General features: G+C 41.9%; 1 long non-coding RNA gene across 2 annotated transcripts; it reads left to right on the top strand.

Annotated features, from left to right (window-relative positions):
* Window positions 1–1,368: 1,368 nt before the first annotated feature.
* LOC306929749 lies at window positions 1,369–4,363 on the top strand. Of its 2 annotated transcripts, none has more exons than XR_013790836.1 (3): window positions 1,369–1,711; window positions 1,756–3,979; window positions 4,020–4,363. It is a non-coding gene; the product is annotated as an uncharacterized lncRNA (long non-coding RNA). The 2 variants fall into 2 exon arrangements; XR_013790837.1 differs by having other exon boundaries at window positions 1,756–3,966; window positions 4,008–4,363.
* The last annotated feature ends 18,944 nt before the right edge of the window (window positions 4,364–23,307 follow it).

A 23,307-nucleotide genomic window follows, 5' to 3' on the forward strand; every position in this document is an offset into this window, starting at 1 on the left:
AAGAGTTCAACAGATAGTTGACTTTGCAGCTTGGATGCGAGACACCCACTCCAACACCCTTAACCATCCATGGCATGTCCGTGAAGAAGGGAGTTTGAAGTTGTCTTGATGTTTGAATTGCCAGTTGTTTATTTAACAGCCATCTTTAATCTTCTGAGCTCCTCTTCAGTCAAGAATGTATAATTAAAAAGCTTCTGCCCGGAGGCTATACCATCTCAACATATTAGGCTTATAGAAATCAGGTTTGCCAAATCTTTGTCGATCGAGAAAATTTAGATTTTTTTTGTGTGGGAGAAAAACCCTGCCACCGCATGTCCAGGGTTGGATTGAATAGCAGGGCTATGAATGAGTAGCTAGTGTTGCTAGTATTGTTTTGCTCCTGGGTTGGGAATGGTATGGTTTTTATTCATCTGGTGCAACATTTTGGGTAGCATTGCCAAGGAACATTTTGACAAGGAAGTGCCTAAAGAATTCTTGACTCCATTGCAACTTTTTTTTATCCACGGGGGATTTCAGCTCGCATTAACCGAAGAACCAGACAGTTTGCCCAAAGAATTATCCCCGTATGTCACAACCCCATGGATTTACATGGATTCTCTTTGATTATAAACGTGCTACAGGTGTTGTGTACGATATATACCATGGCCTCTCCTGCATTCTTGCTTTCACAACATGGTCGCCAGCGATTAGCCAACAATAATCGGCCACAGTTTAACCAAAAACGGAACGACCACCAACCTAAACATGTCACTTGTAGTGTATTCGGCCATGGTTATATGTAATGAGGTTCTCGACTGGTCCTGAAGACCCACCACATAGCTGATCATTTTCTACCCTACCTGTCGGTTGCAGTCACCTGGTGAAGATTCACGCATTATAGATTCATGGAAATTACGGCTGCAACTATTTAATCATTTTTAATGATTGATTATTATATATTTATTACTTTTAAATTAATCAAACAATCGAGGAAAGCCCATTTCTTTCGATCATTTTTTAACATTTTAAAATAATGTCAATGAAAGATCTTTTATAGATGTTTCATAATCGACACAATCAATACATTTAGTCTGATTAAGCTCACAATCTGTCGCAAAAATGCGACTGGCTGTGAGCATGTTTGTAGATCTAATAGGTTTTTCTTTTTTTTAACATTTTTGAAAAAAATATTTTAAAGCAGAAACAAAATTTCAAAAATTATTCTATCGACGAAGCCCTAATGAAAAGCAGCAGTTCTATAATGGGTCCCCAGGACTGTTGTGGGGTTGTCAAGCAGATCGAGGCCCAGAAGACATACTGTCGGCTCAGATTGTAATGTGTCGTGGTGGTGGTGGTGGGGGGGAGGGGGGTGGGACTGCATGCCACAGACGCAAACATGCACTTAGCTTCTTCAATAGCTTATTGTTTCCTCAAACGCATCGGAGATTCGGAGAACACGGAAGGAAGGGGAGATCTTTTCTACGAAAGAGGATCAACGTCTATTTCCTCAAAGTCAAAGAAACATTTGTGTAGATTCACCCTTTAAGCCTTGGGTGTAAATTAAATCTATTATTTTCAAATACCTGAGCATGCTGTGGTACTGTGTGCTCTCTGACGAAAAAGGGGGTTGGATGTTGCTTTACCAGTTGAAAGACGAACGACGAGGGGTAGTTTTTTTAAACTACTGTTTTGCTGCCGAGCTTTTGGTGGCATTCAGTAAGTAGCCAGGGAGGTTTCTGTCTGGTACTCTGTCCACATCAGTACGTAGCCAGGGAGGTTTCTGTCTGGGACTCTGTCCACATCAGCAGTGTTTGAAAAACCTGACAAGAAAATGTTACCTCGAAAAGCTGTCATGTTTTCAACCATTCAGGGCCGGGAATCATGGTGTTTTAAGCATTATGTTATACTTAGAAAAATAGCAGATCGACATCTGATATCTCATAGCACGGCACCGAGTGCCACGCTACGAGCTTGTATAGATCTGCTATTTTTGAAAATCTTTGAATATATATTCTTCCAGAGCAAACGTTTTTAACTCAAATTTTTGCTTCTGGGGAGGTCCCTGGAACTACATATTTTCAGATCGGGGTCGGCGACCAAATACATATAATTTGTGGGGTCCTTGACATGAATATTGAGAACCACTGACATAGAAACATGAGGTTTTCAGAAAATTGACATTTTTTTTATTTCAACGTCAGGCCTAAATGGGTTAATGATGGAACCTTATTGTTTTTCTTATGTCTCTGGGACACTGCACCGATACTACATTAACACCATGGGGAGTTTCCAAACAATTCCATCCTGGGCTTTAGTACTGTAGTAACAGAAGTGCAGATTGTTTGGCAAGCAGATGAAATGCGAGCCCTTAACTATATCTTGGCAAGCTTACATAACAGTTTCTTCGAGGAAAGGTGCTGATATATGGTTTCAAAGCAGCGGTGTGGACAGGGTGCACGACGGAAACAAAGAACCGAGTCTCACAGGGAGGGGACAGCTGGTGATTCTGACCAGGTTTGGTTTAGGTTGGCCTTATATAATCTTTCTAACTTGTTTCTAATGCTGACTGTTCAATACTCTTTGTATCTCACTTTGGAAAAGAAAAAGCCGAGTATTAAAAAAAAGAAAAGAAAAAAAGTTTGTTAACTGTTATTTGAATCAAAAACAGTAATAATGGGACAGTTAACTGTCTTTTTACTGTAACGGGTCACAAGAGGTCCTTTTTGTTACTCTGCAATATGTCAAACACTTTTTTTTTTGCAGTATTTTGTATTAGATCTGAGACTTCTGAATTTATAATTGTTCTTTTTGTACTATATCTATTCTGTATAACTCTGTATACAAGACCCATGCTCTATGGCTTGTGGACTGAAGTATAACATTTCACCTGGGGTGTCTAAACTCTACAGGGCTCTATATCCAATACCAACCTGAGAAACAGCCCAGAGACACGCACACACACACACACACACACTGTTTTAGGCAGCACATTTTGATTTTAGTTTTATAGTCATAGTCTCTTGAATAGTTTTCACTTTTCAGTCACATTTTAGTCACCTTGAATGCTTTAGTGTTAGTCTAGTTTTTGGTGGGCCTTGATGCCGTCGTAATGACTGATTTTACACTTGCTGAAAATAGCCGATCTACAAGCTTGTAGATCTGCTATTTTCAGCATGCAACCAAGTGTAAAATGACTTATACTGGATCTCTTGTCCACTAGTCCCTTCCTAACATTTTAGTCTAGTTTTTAGCTGTTGACGAAATTGTCAATACATGTAGTCTTAGTTTTAGTCATCGTAGCTTAGTTTCCATTTAATTTTCATCAGTGGAAAAAGGTAGTCGACGATCATTTTTCGTCATAGTTTTAGTCGATGAAAACAACACACACACACACACACACACACACATACACACACACATACACATCACACACAGCCGGAGCTGTGTGTTTTAGCATGCCAGTTATGTTTCACAAATACATGATTATGCCACCGGACTTAAAAATAACTACATTGAAAATTTCTGTATTGTTTTGATATATTGTGCTATTATGCTATTCCTGTGGCCTTTCAATATGAATATATATCTAAATATATATGTTATGAGTTTATATGCAAAGTTGTTCCTGTCCTATTACAGCATCAAGAGATGAGAATAACGTTACCATGCTTGAATGGACTTCCCTCGTTTGAGGTCGTATCCCACTCACAATACGGAACATGTTATTAAGGACTCGATCACTTTTCACCCTAGGATTGAAATATATTTCAGTACGAAGCTTTTCTATTTAAAAAAGAAAACATTGTTGATTTCAAGCTGCTTTCTTCTTGTGTTTTGTGTGTGTCTTTGTAACAAAAATGAAAGAGAAACTTAAAGTCCTTTTCTCTGTTTGTAAATTTGCCAGATCGCAGGAACGGTGGTTTCTGTGTCATAATGTTTGTAGCTAAATCTTGGTAAGAATGTGCTCGCGAGCTTGGGGAGGAAAGAGTGAGTGAGGAGGGTAGGAAGGAAGGGGAGGAAAGAGTGAGTGAGGAGGGTAGGAAGGAAGAGGGGGGAAAAAAAACATGAGCAAAAGAAAAAGTGAATGATTAAAAATGTTACCTCACCGAGGAATTTTTCAGGGAATTTTTTGACAATGCATCTTGCATCAATGTTACAGCTTCAAACACACGTTGAATAGCTGTTTTGTATTGTGCTGTAAAGGAGTTTTTAAAAGATGCAATCTGTCATAATGTGTATAAAAAAATGGGGCTCGTTAAAAGGGGGCAGTTCACTTTTCTGTCTGCTGAAGGATATATGATTGACCCTATGTATTGTACAGTATATGGAAACCACACAAGACCTGTTTATACCGCAAATAAATATTGAATTATTTTTTCTTTAAAAAAAATGCCTATCATGATTATTTCTTATACCAAGGAGATGAATGTGTGTATTTTCATCGGCTTTGTGGGCAAAGAGCTTTGCAGTAAGGCTCTCAACCTGTGGGCAACACTTTTGATGATTGATAGAATAACTAGAGATGTCCCGATACTGTATCGGTATGGGAAAAGTATCGGTATCGGCCCTTATTTGGTCATATCGGTATCGGCAAATACTAACCACCGATCCGACACAGGGGTAAGGGGTTGACACTATGGCAGGTAAATATAATGGTGGTAAATGGTGCATTTATATAGCGCCTTTATCCAAGGCGCTTTACATAGATTGTGCATTACATTCACCCATTCATACACTGATGGCGGCAGAAACCATGCAAGGTACCAACCAGCACATCAGGAGCAATTATGGGTTCAGTGTCTTGCTCAAGGACACTTCGACACTAAGTCTGGGGGAGCCCGGGTTTGAACTGGCGACCTTGTGGTTACCATCCGGAGACTCTACCCCTGAGCCACCGCCGCCCCGGTGGGGCATGTGGAGTTTGCTTTAGAGTTGCCCAAACTGCAAGTGCACATTTGAGTGAGGAGTCTGCTATAAACACAACACGGGATATATAGCTAGAACACTGGTATTCGGTATCGGCTAATACAGAAATTGAGGTATCGACATCCCTAAAAATAACATTAATACAGTATATATAAAAAAAAAAAATCTTTGTGAAACCAATAAGTATGTTAGTTCCATTGATCCAAGACTGAACACAATCAATTGTTTGACCCTTAACATAAACAAACATGCTCTTAAAAATGCACCTGGCCCTGAACCCATCTGGCCACTTAATGTTGAGCAGTACCCTTTTAAAGAGGGTATGCGCATGCATAAAGTCAATGGCAGATCCAGTGGCAAATCGAGTGGCAAAGTGAGTGGTAAAGTGAGTTTAACGTTGTTTAATGTAATCAGATTCTGTTTGGATGTATGGGCTGTCAAGGCCAGAAAAGTAGTTTTTTTCCACTCACTAGGCGTTCCCGCATAACTTCCGGGTATGATGATGATGTCACGCGCATACCCTCTATTAGCCATGCAGGCCGGCCAACACCTCAGACACCTCAGTAATGGCTGCGCCCGCCCCACGCCGCCCAGGGCATCCCTCCCCGTGGAAGCATCTATACAGCAGTAGCTGGGATTTCACAGTGTTGTTTTTGGCAGCAAATTTTGATTGTAGTTTTAGTCATAGTCTCTTGAATAGTTTCCATTTAGTTTTAGTCACATTTTAGTCACCTGGAATGTTTTAGTGTTAGTCTAGTTTTAGTCGACTACCGGTAAATATCAAAATATTTTAGTCGACTAAATCTACAGTTGATTTAGTCGAACAAAAATGTGTTTTGGCGGGCCTTGATGCCGTCGTAATGACTGGGTTTTTTCACTTGCTGAAAATAGCCGATCTACAAGCCCACAACGTGAGCTTGTGAGCTTGTAGATCTGCTATTTTCAACATGCCATGCACCAAGTGTAAAATGACATACTGGATCTCTTGTCCACTAGTCGCTTCCTAACATTTTAGTCTAGTTTTTATTTGTTGACGAAATCATCAGTATATTTAGTCTTAGTTTTAGTCTTCATATAGCTTAGTTTTCATGTAGTTTTCATGTAGTTTCCATTTAGTTTCCATTTAGTTTTCGTCAGTGGAAAAAGGTAGTCGACGAAACATTTTCGTCTTAGTTTTAGTCGACGCTGATTTCACAAAGACACATGACATGTCATTTGAATATAATATGAATCTCAAGTCCATGCAGTTAGTTTGCTGCATCATGCCATCTTACAGGTCTTTGCAAGACCTCTGAGATCCAGGGCCTTATTGTGCATTGAAAAGATTGATGCCGCGTCATGTCGCCTCACAGCTAGAAGGTCCTGGGTTCGATTCTCGCTGGGGACACTGGGGGGCTTGTTCTCTCCTCCGCGTCATGCACTGCCCATACCTGTGGCAGGTTTGGCGAAAGGGCCTTTCTGTGTGGAGTTTGCATGTTCTCCCCGTGTCCCCTAGGGTAGGTAGTTAGGTACCCTCACAAAAAACATGCAGTAATCCTTGTCTCTAAACTGCCTCCCCCTGGCCAGCCGGGGGCGCCTGATGGAGGGGAAAGGAACTGGTCGGAATAACGTGTTCCTTCCACGCGCTACGTCCAACTGGGGAAACTCCCCCCCCCCCCTGTCAGGAGAAAAGAAGCGACTCCTCATGCATAGAAGGAAGCATGATGTCAGTCCGTTGCTCTCCCCAGGTTGGCGGAGGGAGTGTATAGAGCCCAGGATTACATTAGATCATTTACACTGGGTTGAAAAAATGCGTCACAAAATCGTGGGATAAAAGTTATAGAAAAGATTGATGCCCAACATGGTGTGTATTCTTCACACACCCAGCTCAGAGTCTAAACAGTGACTGATGTGTGACTGACTGCACCAATCAGCCACCATGCACCCATAGGCCTACCTGTTGTGTGTGGATGTAATCAATAGGTTTATACATGTGTAATATCTGCTTTACGTCGACGAGGACATGAAACGGCTTTAGCCACGGGTAGGCCTACCTACGTACACGCTGCAACCAAGACGACTGTGGAATTCATTCAGTAAATGATCACCATAACTGTCAGTGCTATATGGATGCTGCCGACGCAGCTGCAGGAGGATTATATTATTAGTATAGACAAGGAAGCGCAGCATTATCAGCGTGCTGCATGGGGTTATTGCACTGACAGCACGTTGCTTTGCAGCGCATTCAGGTTATAGGTTACACTACATTTATTTGATTTTGGTACTAATGATATTAGCCCATGCACAGTACATCTTAGTCTATGCACTTGAACTTGAGATACAGTGTACTTGATATGTATTGTGTACTGCCGGTACTGTAGCATACTTTATAGATAGGCTACGAGAGACATCGCGGCGGCAGCAAGGTCAGCCTTGCTGCAGTAGGCACGTTCTTCTGTCTCATATCTTATTGTCACGTCATTATGATCCAGCACTATATATGTTTCCTGTTTGTGTAATAAACTTTGTGAACTTAGCGTGATGGGAACCTATATAGTGCTGGATCATAATGACGTGACAATAAGATATGAGACAGAAGAACGTGCCTACTGCAGCAAGGTTGACCTTGCTGCCGCCGCGATGTCTCTCGTAGCCTATCTATAAAGTATGCTACAGTACCGGCAGTACACAATACATATCAAGTACACTGTATCTCAAGTTCAAGTGCAGAGACTAAGATGTACTGTGCATGGGCTAATATCATAACAGTACTGGATGGAGTATACACTGTAAACGAATAGGCACAAGAGTTATAGTCAAAACCAACAAACAAAATAAGTCTGTTGTGGTTGTATTCTACAACAAAGTAGCCTACATTAGCTATAAGTTAGACGTAAGTAAGACTTCCTCTGTCACTTTTGCGCGAAAACTATGCTTTTGTCTTTCCGTGGCTTTCAGAAGAAGAACCATTATGGTTTCAAAACCTCCTGACAACACGTTTCATTGCTCATACTGCAACTCTGCCTCTTCCTTCCTTTTTGTACACCACAACGAGTGGAACACTGTGTGTGTGTGTGTGTGTGTGTGTGTGTGTGTGTGTGTGTGTGTGTGTGTGTGTGTGTGTGTGTGTGTGTGTGCGCGTGTGTGTGTGTGCGTGTGTGTGTGTGTGCGCATGCGTCCGTGCGTGCGTGCGTCCGTGCGTGTGTGTACCGTGTAGTTGTCTAGCCTACTGTACATTCAACATGTGGTCATAGTGTGTCATTTATTTAGACACATAATATGTTGTGGGGAAATCAAGCACAAATTATATATATTTTCAGCGATCAAGAATCAAGAGGGATGCTGTAAATCATTTGGTGGTGTAAAGCAGCTAAGTATACATTTACTTAAAGGACAACTTTAGTTTTTTTCAACCATGGTTCATGTTTTAGGTTGTTATTAGAGAAACTAAAAGTTGAGTGTTAGTTTTCTTACATTTGCTGCTTTCTTTCGTTTTAGGGATTTTAGCAGTTTTTGACAGGGGGCGGGGGCATTCGAGCATTTGGCTAAATAAAGTAAATATGTATTTTTTTTACAAAATCTTATGGCGATTTCTTTTGTTATTATTTACTATAGTCCTACTAGACCCCAATAAATTACATCTGGCCACAAAAGATAGCATGATATATTGAATGTGACAAACTGACATATTGAGCCTATACACACACCGTATAAGCCTTCCCCCAGTAGGCTACCTTCACATTCAGTAGATCCTGTGATCTTCTGTCGCCAGATGTAATTTCCTGGTGTTTATTAGGACTATAGTAAATAAAATAAAAAATCACCATAAAAAATTGTAAAACAATACATATTTAGCCCCATGCTCGAATGCCCCCGCCCCCCTGTCAAAAAGAGCTAAAATCCCTAAAACGAAAGAAATGACAGTAGCAAATGAAAAAAAAATGAACACTCATCTTTTACTTTCTCTAATAACAACCTAAAATATGAACCTTGGTTGAAAAAAACTATTACTATTTCCAATGTCCAATACGTTAACTTCTACTCCACTGCACCTCGGGTCCAAATGTTGTACTTTAACTCCACTATATTTATTTGAAAACTTTAGTTACTAGTTACTTTATTGATTATGATTATTACTATTGCAAAACAAACATGCATTATAATTTGCAATGTAATTTGCAATGTAATTAACACATTAACCACTTCAATATACATTTTGGTCACTTCTTACATTATGATACTTTTGTACTTTTATTCAGGTCAATTTAGAATACCTGTATTTCTACAATAATGATACTTTTACATAAGTAAAACATTTGAGTATACTTTCTTCCACCACTAATCATTTGCATGCTGTAATCGTTACGTGTTCATAGACAGTAGGATATAGACACCACCCTCTACCACCTTACAGTAACACATAAGGACACACCTGCATGCAGAGGTACAGTAACACATAAGGACACACCTGCAGAGGTACAGTAACACATAAGGACACTACCTGCAGAGGTACAGTAACACATGAGGACACACCTGCAGAGGTACAGTAACACATAAGGACACACCTGCAGAGGTACAGTAACACATAAGGACACACCTGCAGAGGTACAGTAACACATAAGGACACTACCTGCAGAGGTACAGTAACACATAAGGACACACCTGCAGAGGTACAGTAACACATAAGGACACACCTGCAGAGGTACAGTAACACATGAGGACACACCTGCAGAGGTACAGTAACACATGAGGACACACCTGCAGAGGTACAGTAACACATGAGGACACACCTGCAGAGGTACAGTAACACATGAGGACACACCTGCAGAGGTACAGTAACACATAAGGACACACCTGCAGAGGTACAGTAACACATAAGGACACTACCTGCAGAGGTACAGTAACACATAAGGACACACCTGCAGAGGTACAGTAACACATGAGGACACACCTGCAGAGGTACAGTAACACATGAGGACACACCTGCAGAGGTACAGTAACACATAAGGACACACCTGCAGAGGTACAGTAACACATGAGGACACACCTGCAGAGGTACAGTAACACATAAGGACACACCTGCAGAGGTACAGTAACACATGAGGACACACCTGCAGAGGTACAGTAACACATAAGGACACACCTGCAGAGGTACAGTAACACATAAGGACACACCTGCAGATTCCGAGTTCTGTAACACTCACAGCATAATGTTTACCAGGCTCAGCAACAGTGTTGTTTTTGTCGACTGAAACTAAGACGGAAAATCTTCGTTGACTACCTTTTTCCACTGACGAAAACGAAATGAAAACTAAGCTATGATGACTAAAACTAAGACTAAATGTATTGACAATTTCGTCAACAGATACAAACTAGACTCAAATGTTAGGAAGGGACTAGTGGACAAGAGATGCAGTATAAGTCATTTTACACTTGGTTGCATGCAGAAAATAGCCAATCTACAAGCACACGCTGTGAGCTTGTAGATCGGGTATTTTCAGCAAGTGTAAAATCAGTCATTACGACGGCATCAAGGCCCGCCAAAATACATTTTAGTCTAAATCAACTGTAGATTTAGTCGACTAAAATCTTATGACATTTAGTCGACTAAAACTAGACTAACACTAAAACATTCCAGGTGACTAAAATGTGACTAAAACTAAATGAATACTATTCAAAAACTAAAATCAAAATGCCAAAAACAACACTGCTCAGCAGCCTATACCTACTGTAGAGTTGTGTAAGGACCAGAGGAATTAAGCTGCAGGGGCAAAATTGCAAGACGCATTTTCATGAACTGTGTACTTTTATTGTGTAGTATACATGTCCCTAGTGTTTTCCTGTCTGCTCTGTTTGTTGTTGCCTGCCTTAATTGTCTCACAGATTGTATTTCACCTGTTGCCTGTTTAGTCTCAGCCAATGATGTGTTGACTGCAGTTCTGTTGCACCTGTGTCTAGTTAGTCTTTGTGTATTTAAACCACCAGTGTTACCCAAGGGGCCAGTGAGGCTATTCAACGTTGAGGCGCTCGGCCCTAGTGGTAGGAGGAGGGACTACAGGCGGACCCGTGGATTCATGACCGGGAAACCCCGTGCAGCTGGGCTTTAACATTGAGCGCTCGGTTGCACTTCCGCATTTGACCACCAAAATTTGGTGGTCAAATGCGGAAGTAGACGTTCTGAGACGGTACTTCCGGCAGTCTTCCGGGTGCTTCAAAACGCCACTGAGCAACTTCCACTGACATGAATAGCTGGGGGGGGGGCGGAGCTTCGCGCCAGTTCAGTCTCTATCCTTTTATATACTCTATGGTGTTACCTTGCCAGATTATAGTCAGTGTTACTGTGTCTCCTGTTGTCTGCATATGACCTGCTATGTTGTTAACTCTTTTTTCCCCCAAGTCCGTATATATACGTACGTCGACGCTAGGTATGGCGTTATATCCCAAGTCTGTATATATATACGTACCCCAACGTAGACTCCGTCTATATAATGGTTGATGCCTATACGGAAGCCTTTAACATTGGTCCGGTTCCTATAGCAACGCCCCACCGTTCCAACTATGGGATTATATTCACAGTGCAAACCAGTGGAGGATTTTCAACCCTCCATAAATCGGACTCCAAAATCGCTGTCCTTGGTGGATTTTCTGCCATCCACATTTCAGACTTAATTTATTGTGCCTTTGTACCGCGACGCTGCTGCCATGTAAAAGCTTCTGATGAAAGGTAAAGACCAATGATACTAGAGTATGTGTGGCGAATGTGTGTGTGGCGAGTGTGTGTGGAAAAACATCCAGGGGAATGGACATTTTGATTGTATGACCTACCGGTATACTTAGCCGCAATTTGCAACTCTAGAATGGCGGCTCGGAATATCACTTGTGGAATATTTTGGACAGAAAGTAGCTCATAACATGTCTACGGGGATTTTTTATGAAAACAAGCTCGGCAGATTGAAAGAGGATAATTCAAGCTTGGACTACAGCTGCAATGTTGGTGAGTTTAACGTTGTTTAAGACAAGCAGATCGCAAACGCAATTGGATGAGTGGGGAGTCAATGGAGGGTATTGCAACTCTAGATTCATCCCATTGTAAAAAAGTTGCAAATTGCGGCTACCGGTATACTGTAGTTAAAGAGTTGTATGCCAAAGCGTAAAGCGGCACCATGAGGCTGATTTGGATAAACTGGAAGTGTGCAGAAAACATTTGATGCTGATAGGTACAGCAGTTTCCAGGATAATACACACACGCAGACAGACACGCAGACAGACAGACAGACACGCAGACAGACACGCAGACAGACAGACACGCAGACAGACAATCAGAGGCTAAAAAACATGATCTCTGCCTCCAGGCAACATCACAACAATGAGACGAGGTTATAGGAGTGAATCTTGAGTCACACACACAGCTCCAATGAACACATCATCATCCGAGATGCGAGAGAGAGCCCAGATTCAAAATTTATATTTGAATCCTGCCAGTATTTTATATGAATATATAATATTCATATATTCTCCACCTCAAACTATCCATTTCATATATTATTCTGCCATCATGATATGACCGTCCATGACACCTTATACCATAACTTGCCCATTTTTTTTTTTTACATCCAAGCTTGTAATGTAATTTTCATATACAACAAGGCAATGGAATTTCACATGAAACATTTCTGTATCGGAGAACACGAGGGAGGAAGCGAGAGTGGAGGGGGGGAGAGGGGGGGGGGGGGGGGTGTGAAGAGAACATCTGAAAGACAGCACTGTGTGAGCTGAGCCGCGCTGGCTGACTATAAATATCCTCTATTCTCTGCTCCTCTTCTCTTCTAGTGCTGCTCTCCCTCTCTCTCTTTCTCTCCCTTTCCTTCTCTTGCCTACGTCTACCCCTCTCTCTCCTCCTGCATCCCGTGTCCCCCCCCCCCCCCGCCACAATGCCTCTCCTTGATACCACTGTGACTTTTCCCGATGTCGCAAGTGCTGTGCCCTGCACGCGCCCTCCTCCTCTTCGAGTGAGCCATTGAGTCAAACAGGATATTGCAGTCTCTTGGCGCGAGTGTAAGGAGAAGTAGAAATGGCCTCGCAAGAACTTGAGCACGGACGGGGTGATTGACGGGTCTGGCCGGATTAGGCTACTTTCTGAGAAGCTTCCCTCATGGCAAAGTGCTATCGGGTTTTCCCACATGTCCATTATCACTGCAAGAACACAAAGGAATTGTATCATCATTACATACACGGTCCATTTCCTGCACTCATTTAAAATGTTTTTAGAGTATGAGCAGCCAGGGTGAGGTGCATGTTCAAGTTCAAGTTCAAGTTTATTGGTCATTTAAAATAAACACACCTTATACAATGTATTCAGGGTATATATATTTTTTGTTGACCAAAAGGGAATGTTTGGCAGAAGCCTCAGCTTATAATGCCAGCCCTTTTAATATTCAATAACTACTATAATGGATGAAAAATACCAACAAAAAACAAAAACAAGACAAAAACAAAAACAAGACAAAAACAAAACAAGCATAACAAAACAAAAACAAGACAAAAACAAAACATACAAACAAAAAAACGAAAAAGGACAAAGAGACAATAAATAATAATATTCATAGTAAAAAATAATGATAATAATAATAATAATAATGTCATGAAGTACGCTCACTTGCCAAGACATATTTGGAGGATAACAGTTGTGGAGTACTGCATGCATTGAACTGGAGAGTCTGGATTGGTCCGATGAGCTCAGGAGCTCACTAGTCGAAGAAGCATGGCTTGGCTTCAAAACTAAACACCATGGCTCCTTTGCGAACCATCAGGGTCAAAACCCACTCGGAGCCATGGATGAATTCGGACATACTGACTGCAATGAAAGCCAGTGACAAAAAATGCTCTGAACTTCTAAAATGCAAGTCCAAGCTAGCCAAACGCTTCGACAGTGATCTCCAAACCCAACTGGGCATCCTAAAAACCCAAACGAAACAAGCTAAGAAATGTCGTAACTGCCATGACCAAATCCGCAAAACAAAACTTTATCAGTGATTAAAGCTGAGGAAAACAAAAACAATCCTCGGGAGCTCTGGAAACTACTAAACAACCAGCTAGGCTGCGGTCAGAAACTAAAAACCAGGTTTACAAACATGAACATCAAATCGAACGACACCCTCATCACTGACAAACTTGATGTAGCCAACTACTTAAACATCTTCTTTACAAACATTGCAACAATGCTGGTTAACAAACTGCCCTCCCACTCTGGGTGCTTCGGTGTAGAGCACATCCAAGCCTTCTACAAAAACCTAGGTGTTTGTAAAGATGATTTTAAGCTGACAATGGTAACAACTGAGGAGGTACTTAAAAAACTGAGTGCCCTTCAACCCCACAAGGCCACTGGCCATGACAATATTCCCTCCAAATTTCTCAGAGACTCAGCCATCTCTATAGCTCCAATCATCACCCACATAATACACCTCTCCATCAAACAGGGACAGGTCCCCCAAGATTTCAAACTGGCCAAAGTAACCCCCCTGCACAAGAAAGTGCAAATTAGACCCCGGCAACTACCGCCCTATTTCTATTCTTAGCTCCATCTCGAAAGTGATGGAAAAAATAGTCTACAATCTTGTAGATCTGCTATTTGTAAGCAACTGTTATATTTCCAAATGCTGTCCTAAACATTATGTCCTCACAAGCGTGTGTGTGTGTGTGTGTGTGTGTGTGTGTGTGTGTGTGTGTGTGTGTGTGTGTGTGTGTGTGTGTGTGTGTGTGTGTGTGTGTGTGTGTGTGTGTGTGTGTGTGTGTGTGTGTGTGTGTGTGTGTGTGTGTGCGCGCGACTGCGCGACTATGCACGCTTGCACATGCAAAATGTTAAGGCGAATGGACATGTATTTCTATACCAGCAGTCCAAGGAGCATAAATAAGGCTGCTTTGAAGTCATTTGACCTGAGCCAACACTGCAGCTCTGTATTGTCCGTATAGGTCAGGGATGGGCAACTTTGACGATGGTGAGGGCCAATATATTTCCACACTCACTCCAGAGGGCCACAGTGCATATTACTGTCGTGGCAAAAATAGCCGATCTACAAGCTCAAAAAGCGTCGCACTGCGACGCGTTTTGAGCTTGTAGATCGGCTATTTTTGCTATATTTGCTATATTTTGCTATATTTGAATTGAAAACCTGAATCATTTTTTGCTATTTTTGAATTGGAAAAGTAACCTTTTTATTGAATTTCAAATGCATTTAGTTATAGTTATGTTAACTTTATGAACTGTTAACATAACTACATTGGACACAAAAAGACAATAACATTTTAATACTAGTCATTAAGTACTATAGTCATTTAATACTAGTCATGAAGTAATTAAAGCGGGTTTGGAATTGTAAGTATTCTGATATTAACAAGCGGATCAAGTGAATGTGGGGGCTGCATGTGGCCCCCGGGCCGCCAGTTGCCCACCCCGTGTATAGGCTCTATAGCAGGGGTAACCAACCAGGGGTTCGCGAGCTACCAGTAGCTCGCACGAGCCATTCAAGTAGATCCCGGAGTAAGCGGGTGTCAGACTGACAGGCAGCCAGCCATCTCTACCAATACACAGAACGTGGATTTATAATTAAATAGCTTGCAGTGATGGCCCCAGACAAAACTTCGGATGAAATGGAGATTTCTGAACTAGTAAATGACTGCCCACTGCCAGACCAGGACTTTAGGTCAATTGGTGGCAGCGGTGGCCGAACGGATAGCGGAGCGGTCTTGATACCGGAAGGTCGCCAGTTCGAATCAGCGGTCCGACACGTTAAAATTACCACCGCTGAAGTGCCCTTGAACAAGGCATTGAACCACTACGATGAAATGTGTTCTATGAGCAGGGCCTGGCTGGAAACAAGTTCTTGAGCTTAGCCCAGATACCCTGGGTAAATATAGTAATCATTTCATTTCATTTCATTGTGAGCAGAGACAAGTATCCCCTGATTGTGTCGTGTGCACTCAAGCTGCATGCCTACTTTGGCTCCACTTACTTATGTGAAATGGCCTTTTTACAAATGAAAATAATAACATTATTAGAACTCGTATGACTGACGATCTGACTCACATCTTAATGACACCCTCAGACTGGCAATCACTAACTATGAACCAGATTTCAAAACACTTGCAGATAATGTGCAGTCACAGCAGTCTCATTAAAGGTGGGCTGACCCTGAGAGTATTGTATCTGTCACCATATCTGTTCAAATATATGGTCATGTATGCATTTGTCATTTGAACATCTGTAAATGTGAATATTCATCAAACTGAGAAACTAAATATTGTGCTGTATAAGCAATTTATTTCATGTCCTTTTTGTTTTGTTTTATTAAAAACAAAATAACAAATATGTTTATTGTATAAATTATGTATATTTCTAATACATTTGTCTTAATATTTAGGCATTAATTATATAACTATCAGAATGTATTCTTAAACTATAGTCTTTGTCTGGATGTGTGCACATGCATTGAGCCTGTCAGAAATCGCCAAAAACAAGTGTTTTTTTAAAACATATTTTAGTGGTAGATCATGGCTTACAATTGGGAATAAAATAGGCTCTTGGGCTTGAAAAGGTTGGTTACCACTGCTCTATAGAACACTTAATTCATAAAGTAAGGCTCTCAGAGTAACACGGTGCATCTCGGCCGTTCCTTTGGGGTACGTCCCTGTCAGCCTGACACACCAGTGAAACATTTGAAACACGATGTTTCGTGTTGTTTGATGTGTTGTTTTTGGCAGCACGTTTTGATTTTAGTTTTAGTCATAGTCTCTTCAATAGTTTTCATTTAGTTTCAGTCACATTTGTTAGTCTAGTTTTAGTCGACTAAATATCATGAGATTTTTGTTGACTAAATTTACAGTTGATTTGGTCGACTAAAATGTATTTTGGTGGGCGTTGATGGCGACTGTTTTTACACTTTACGCTTGTAGATCGGCTATTTTCAGCATGCAACGCAAAGTGTAAAATGACTTATACTGGAGCTCTTGTCCACTAGTCCCTTCCTAACATTGTTGTCTAGTTTTTATTTGTTGACGAAATTGTCAGTATATTTAGTCATAGTTTTAGTCATCATTTTTATTTAGTTTTTTTGTAGTTTTCATCAGTGAAAAAAGGTAGTCTACAGACATTTTCCGTCACAGTATTAGTCGATGAAAACAACACACGCTAGAGGCTCAGGTCCCTTATCCTATTCTGGACGGGAACCCCTTCTGGTGTTTTAAGCATTATGTTATACTTTAGCTGTTGAAAAATAGCAGATCTACAAGCTTTTTTATGAGCTTGTAGGTCTGCTACTTTTGTAAAAATGTGGCGCAAATCTTTGAATATATATTCTTTCAGAGCGAACGTTTTGAACTCAAATCTTTGCTTCTGGAAGGTCCCTGGAACAACATATTTTCAGATGGGGGTCGGCGGCCAATTACATATAATTCTGGGGGTCCTTGACATGGAAACATGAGGTTTTTCAGAAAACTGTCAGGATTTAGAAGACATTTGTAGAATCGTCCTCAGGTCTAAATGGGTTAAATACAGAGGTGGCGGAGTGGAGTTTAATGGACTGTAATTACAGTAAATGGTTGGTATGGCTGCCACTGGCGGTGCTCTGCTGCAGTACTTAGGCAAGCACTGTCCTCCCACTGTGAGTGGTACTGTACTCTTTCAACTCTCTCTCTCTCTCTGTCTCTGTCTCTCTCTCACTCTCTCTCACTCTCAGTTATATAAAGAACCAGCGCAGAGCTCTCCCTCTCTTTCTCTCTCTCTCGGGCAGCACTCAACACCAAGAGAATAACGAGAGAGAAGTGAGTGGGGGGTGGGGGGATGAAAAAGAACGAGGGAGGTTCGAAGGGTTTAGGTGAGAGGTTGGAGGAGAGAGGAGGGACCGGCTGGAAGGGGAGGGCGGGAGAGAGCGAGAGAGAGAGAGAGAGAGAGGGATAGAGAGGGGGGGGGGGGGAGAGAGAGAGAGAGATACAGACACACATGCATTTTCGTGTTTCATCCTGTCATGGCTTGCATTCCTAGTGTAAAGTGAAAGTGTGGAGGCTGGCAGAAGGCCAATAGACTGATGCATATAGAACAGTGCACGGTGCTCAAACGTTTTCATGTTACATCATGATTCAGCATCACGAGACCACCATCATCTTCATCGTCGTCGTCGTCGTCATCTTCTTTTTCGCCACCACTCACTTCCTGCATAATTCTTCTGTGACTCCACTCCAAGCCCCCAGTAAGGCTATCCAACGTTGAAGCTGCCACTACCTACTGGCGAAAAGAGGAACTGTAGCACATTCATGGAGGTGGACGGACGACGGACGTTCATGACATCACGTGCGTCAGCACCGGACCTGCTAGGCTAGGCTAAACTTCCGCTCGCTCTAGCCATTGAGTTATAATTGCACTTCCAGGCAGTCTTCCGGGTGCTTCAAAACGCCACTGAGCAACTTCTATTGAAATGAATAGCATGTGTTCTGTCTGTGTTTTATGGCTGGCCGCCTCAATGCTTTTCCAATGGGAGTCACAGGGTTTGACCAAATATTTGTGTTTGATGGGGGGGGAGCAGCAATGAATCAGCAATCAAACACAAATGTTTGGTCAAACCATGCATGTGACTCCCACTGGAAAAGCATTGAGGCGGCCATCAAACACATACAGAACACAGAACATCCGTTTGATCCGTGTGTATGAGGCCTTATAGGTTGCTTTTCTCCCATGGTTCTGTTTAGTCTATTTGCAGGCACAGTATAGGATTAAACTAACAAGCAAGTATAAGTACACTAGAAATAAGTACGTGGGCTCATTAGTGTCAGGGGGTCCTTGACATGGAAAAGTTTGGGGACCCCTGCTGTATAGACCACTGGTTCCCAAACAGTGGGTCGGGACCCATTTGTGGGTCGCGGACACATTGTTATGGGTCCCTTTATTTTTTTGTCCCCCCACATTTTGCTTTTAATTATTATTATTTCAAAACATTTCTGAAAACATTTCCACATTTTTTTTGCATGTATTCAAAACAAATTAAATCCCCCCCCCCCCCCCCCCCACCATTAATTAATAGCATACTGCCAAGGTTTTATCGCGCGTAACACTTACTTTAAAGATCCAAATCAAATATCCGTAATCGCATGTTACAGTGACAAACTGCTGTGTGTGTGGTGTCTTGACCGGTTGTTGTTCTCTCGGTCTGTGGTGGAAAAACCCGACTGCGAGTATCACAGCGTCTGCTACAGGCCGTTGAAAACGCTTGTCTGGGCCAGAGAAACGGCCCCTCAATGTCGTTTCTGAGATACAGGGCTTTGAATGCAGGGCTTAGAATGGAAGTGGATGCACGCGCATTTTCAAAATGGCCGCGGCCACTGTCCTACTTGGTGTTGTTGTGTTAGTGAGCGGTGGCTAACAATAACTACAGAGGAATAATGCTTCTCTCAATACCTGGTAAAGTTCTCAACAGAATCCTACTGGACAGGATGAGTTCAGCAGTTGACCCCCTGCTTCGAGACCAACAGGCAGGATTTCGGAGTAATAGATCATGTACAGACCAGATTGGCACTCTGCGCATCATTATAGAACAATCAATAGAATGGAACTCTCCCTTATACATACATTTCATAAACTATGAAAAAGCTTTTGACAGCATAGACAGAGAGACACTGTGGAAACTTCTGCGGCATTACGGCATACCAGAGAAAATCATCAGCCTAATCAAAAAAACCTACCAAGGAATGTCATGCAAGGTGCTACATGCAGGCCAAATGTCAGACAGTTTTGAGGTCCAGACTGGAGTCCGGCAGGGATGCCTCCTATCGCCGTTCATGTTCCTAATTGTCATTGACTGGATCATGAAGACCACCACGGCAGGTAAGAAAAACGGCATACAGTGGACCCTATGGACACAACTGGATGACCTGGACTTTGCCGATGACCTGGCTCTCTTGTCACACAATCACCAGCAGATGCAGGACAAGACAACCAGGCTGGCAAATACATCCCTGGGTATAGGCTTAAGAATCAACCAGAAGAAGACCAACATAATGTCAATCAACACACAGAACAATAACCCAATTACAGTATAGGCGACGAACCAATTCAGGCAGTCGCAGTCGACTCCTTCACCTACCTCGGCAGCATTTTAGATAAGCAGGGCGGAACAGAGAGTGACGTCACAGCTAGAGTAGGTAAAGCTAGAGCAGCCTTCATCATCCTGAAGAACATCTGGTCCTCTAAACAAATAGCCTTGACAACCAAAGTGCGGATCTTCAATTCCAACGTCGAATCCATACTTCTCTACGGTTCTGAGACGTGGAGGATGACTAAGAGGACATTGCAAAGGATCCAGACATTTATTAACAGCTGTCTGAAGCGCATTTTCAAGATCTGGTGGCCAAACAAAATCAGAAGTGAAGAACTCTGGAGGAAAGGGAGTCAGGAGCCAGTGGAGAAACAGATCCTAAGGAGAAAGTGGGGATGGATTGGCCACACCCTGAGGAAACCGGCAGCTAGTACAACGCGCCAGGCACTGACTTGGAACCCCCAGGGGAAGCGGAAGAGAGGGCGGCCTAAGAACACCTGTAGGCCGCGGCGGGACACTGAGGCGGAGCTGAAGAGACAGGGAATCCGCTGGGGAGAGGCGGAAAGGACAGCCCAAAACCGCGTTGGATGGAGAAGAGTCGTTGATGGCCTATATGCTCCACTGGGAGCGACGGGCCTAAGTAATAGGGGTGTGCTGAAATATCGATATGGCGATATATATCGATACGTCCTCCCGCGATAAATAATCGATATTGATTATTAAAATATCGATATCGTTCATAATGAAGTGATGAACAACATGTTTAGAAAAGGAAGAAATTAAATGACAGCTAAAATAAAGCAAATCCCACTCAGATTCCACAGCAACCAGAAGTACTGAATTACTGGATGGTGATTTGTCCAAAGTCTCCAAACAGTTTTGTGGGAATACAAAATGCTGCATTTTTTCAGTTCCAAGTATTTTAGATATCGTGATATATCGTTCATACAATATATCGATATATCGCAAATATCGCAATATATCGAATATCGTGATATTATCGTTATAGAGGGCCTAATATCGCGATATATATCGTATCGTGAGGAACCCATATCGTCCCACCCCTACTAAGTAAGTAAGTAAGTAAGTTCCTCGTTTCTGGTAAGAAATTCCATACATTTGAAAACAAAATGTTTAAGTACATAGTAGTGAAAATGTTCACTATAGTTTGGGTCTCTGGGAGACATCATATTTCTCTTTTGGGTCACACGGGAACCACTGCTCTGACCGCAGACAGAGGCCGGGTGCTCCTGGGGGAGTCTGGGACTTTAATGGAGCCAAACCTGCTAATGGTTTGCTAATCCAACCCGGGGAGAATTGACCGTATACATGTTTGGTTTATAATAAATTCATGATGCCTATATGGACTGGGCACTAATCACTGGATCCTGGGACAGCATGTGACCTGTAGCCTACTGTTGTTTTCGTCGACTAAAACTAAGACGAAAAATGTTCGCCGACTATACCTTTTTTCACTGACAAACTACATGAAAACTAAGCTGTGATGACTAAAACTAAAACTAAATATGCTGACAATTTCGTCAACAAATAAAAACTAGACTAAAATGTTAGGAAGGGGACTAGTGGACAAGAGATCTGATCCAGTATAAGTCATTTTACAATTAGTTGCATGCTGAAAATGGCGATCTGCAAGCTCACAACGCGTCGCAGCGCGATAGTGATAGTATAAACGGACAGTTGTGTCTGAAATAATTTACTTTGTAAAAGACAAAAAGGAGGAAAAGAATAATGAGGGGAAAGGACAATTAAGATTAATATGTAATTTTGATTGATTGATTGGTGAATTTATTAACAGATTGCAGAATTACAGTACATTTCAAGCACAACTCAAAACAAAACTGTTAACTGTGGACGACACCATAGAGCATTACACTTGTTTACAAGAGGGCGCACCATGTTCAATTCATCATAACAATTAGAGACGTACAAATATACTCTATATAGCAAAAAAAAAAAACTGGAAATCATCATAGAGGAGGTAAAAAAAGGAAAGAAACAAACGCATCCAGTGAGGGGAAAAAAGGGTGGGTGGGGGATTCAGGTTTTACGGGGCCAGTTTCGAATTGCGGCCGTCCGTAGGTGCCCTTTGAGAGCGGTTTTGAAGGAGTCAAGGGATTTGCATGTCTTAATGACTGTTGGTAGGGCGTTCCACATTTTGTTGGCATCATCATCATCATCATCATCATCATCATCATCATCATCATCATCATCATCATATCCAGTGCCTCACCTACTAGGCTACTGTCCACATTTTACCGAGTGGACAACCTTGCAGCCAAAGTTTTGTCAAATTGTTATATTCTTTATTAAAGATGGAGTGCCGTGATTTTGGAAACGTGTGAGAAGAACCACTAGTTTTCAGAAAACTACTAGGATGTAGAAGGCATTTGTGTATAGAATGCAGTTCTTCATGGGTTAAATCCATTTGCGTTATTGCCTGCACACCACCAACCAACATGACCTTCTGATAAACACAAGTGTCGCTCGGTGTGAAATACTTTGGACACTATGACAACATGCAGGATTAATAAGTGTGTCCCTCTTGGCTGTGTTCACATCAGGGGGGCAAAGAGCAGCAGATAAGAACAGACTGAATGTGTTTGCTTAAAGCACAGGAGATCAAAGTCAAACATGCAACATTAGTATGCACACACAGCTGCTCATGCGCATAATGTGACATCGGACACCCTGCACTCACATTCATACGCATGCACATATTCCACATGCACACGGACACGTCATTAAAATAGTTTTAACTATAACTTTGGTCCCAACACAGCTGCCCCGATTTTAACACATCAACCCAAGCATCCCTAATGTTGTCCATATGGGTATATGGAATAATAGGGGAAGATTCGGGCAAAGGCAGCTGATCTACAAGCTTTGCAACGCATCCGATTGTGATGTGTTGTGATGTGAACTTGCACAGCTGTAGACCGGCTATAGTGTTGAAAGAGATCTACACAAAGCAACTTGTTGTGAGGGTAGAGTTGTAGACCCGCTGTTTTGTAAATCGCTTGTGAAATACACATTGTCGTTGTGTATTGTGTAACGCTGTTTTTTTGTTTTGTTTTTTACTCTTATTGAGCTTGTAGATCAGCTGTTTTTTTAATTAAAAAAGTAAAGTTCGCAAAATACTGCAATCCGGAATTCAAAATTTAAAGGGATATTTCACTTTCAAAAAAACTTTTGGTCATTTTAATGTCTACTCAGGCTTATGTGAACACCCCGGGCAGTTCTTAAGTTGCTTCAGTCAGTAATTAGATATTTTATATTCATTTTAACTGCCCCCTTCCTATACAAACCCATTATAACTTAAAAC

The sequence above is a fragment of the Electrona antarctica genome (assembly GCF_951216825.1).
Source record: "Electrona antarctica genome assembly, chromosome: 9".
Classification (NCBI taxonomy): Eukaryota; Metazoa; Chordata; class Actinopteri; order Myctophiformes; family Myctophidae; genus Electrona; species Electrona antarctica.